At 41.4% G+C, this 1,566-nt stretch overlaps 1 protein-coding gene across 1 annotated transcript in view; it reads right to left on the bottom strand.

Moving 5' to 3' along the window:
- Window positions 1-1,566, bottom strand: part of LOC107691240 (ras-related protein Rab-18-B-like) — an 11,201-nt gene that overhangs the window by 7,112 nt on the left and 2,523 nt on the right. The gene's annotated exons all lie outside the window — the stretch shown is intronic.

Below are 1,566 nucleotides of genomic sequence, written 5' to 3'. Positions count from 1 at the left end.
AAATGGCTGCAATATAACAAAGAGTGAAAAATTTAAGGGGGTCTGAATACTTTCCGTACCCACTGTATATACATACTATATAAATAATATATTTGTGCCGTCCATTGCTATGGCACAAAAGCATTCCCTTTATAACCACTAAAAGCTGTCACTCATCTTAGTTCATCGCAATCTCACAAAATTACGTTATAATTAGAGGTCGACCGATTAACCGATTTTGGGGATTTTTTTATTAATCAGCATCGGCCAAGTGTGCTGCAAATTAGGCCTATTTATAGGCAGGCACATCTGCAGGCAGCTAAGCGTTGTTGCGGAACGCCATACCGAGAATCTCTCTCTGGCGGCGTGAGCAGCTCACACTCTGCAGCCGCGGCTTGTTCACACACAGCTTCAGCTAATGATGGCAGGGCAAAACAGACCCGTTTCGAAAGCGTAGTTACGTTTTACCCTACTAGTGGATAAAAGCGTCGGCAAAATGACTAAATGTAAATGTACTAGAATTGATGCCGACCATGCTTATCATATTCATAAGTGCAGCAAGTCATTTGCATGTGAAAGTAGAAACACGTGCATTTCAGACGAAACTTCTGGGCTGACTATAACGTGCACATTAACTTTCCTCATGAAATGTGTCTGTGGGTTTGAAAATAGCCTCCACGATGATGAGTGAACTTTTATTTTTGTTATCACTTAGATTATGGCCATTTGACTTATAGCAATGTCCAGTGTTTCCCATACATTGAGTTATTTGTGGCGGCTCGTCACAATATCAAAACTGACCGCCACAAATAGATTTTCCAAAAGGCTTATACTTCCTTGAATAAACTGAGCACTGCACGTTTCAAAATTAAAATGCAGCGCTGGTCTTTGTATATGAATGTATCTTTGAAAAGAACCGACCGTCTTCAGAAAAGCTTTGATGTCATTTTCATTTCGTCTTTCCTGCAATGCCTGATAAAGTAGCGTTTGTAAGCGCAGCGCTGATTTGATTACAGCCGTTACCGGGGAAACCGCTATATCTCTGCTGGCAGAGGATCAATTTGCATTTGCAAGTCTGTGGGAAACACTGGTGTCTGTCAGCAAACATAAACAAAAAGCATGCTTCAGAACTGTTTTGAGAAGTTGCTTAAGTTTTGAGCCATGTATTATTACTATGAATTAAGCTACTACTACTATTACTATTACTATCTTGTACCCTGATGAAGGGGAAAATAGAAAAAGAAAATCGGCCAAACATATCGGCATCATATATTGGCCACCGGCTGCCCTGATTTCTAAATATCGGCATCGGCCAGAGAAAAACCCATATCGGTCGACCTCTAGTTATAATCAGTTAAGTTCTCTATACTGCATAATGAATCTCTTATTTACATCGAGTCTACACTTTGTTGTAATGAGATGATTCGTGCTGAACGCAACCATAGACTGTATAAAAACACGGACGTAGTGTCCGTGACGTCACCCGTAGGTTTCTGAAGAGAGTTTTTGAAGCTCAAAGTGGGCGGAGCCGGCCATCGCCAACTTGGCAGCGCGTCACTCCCGGATAATCGAAAATGGGCAAAGAGG

The sequence above is a fragment of the Sinocyclocheilus anshuiensis genome, unplaced genomic scaffold (genome assembly GCF_001515605.1).
Source record: "Sinocyclocheilus anshuiensis isolate Anshui unplaced genomic scaffold, SAMN03320099.WGS_v1.1 scaffold894, whole genome shotgun sequence".
In the NCBI taxonomy this organism is placed as follows: domain Eukaryota; kingdom Metazoa; phylum Chordata; class Actinopteri; order Cypriniformes; family Cyprinidae; genus Sinocyclocheilus; species Sinocyclocheilus anshuiensis.
Note: the sequence above shows the minus strand (reverse complement) of the source record. Positions and strands in the feature narration are given on the sequence as shown.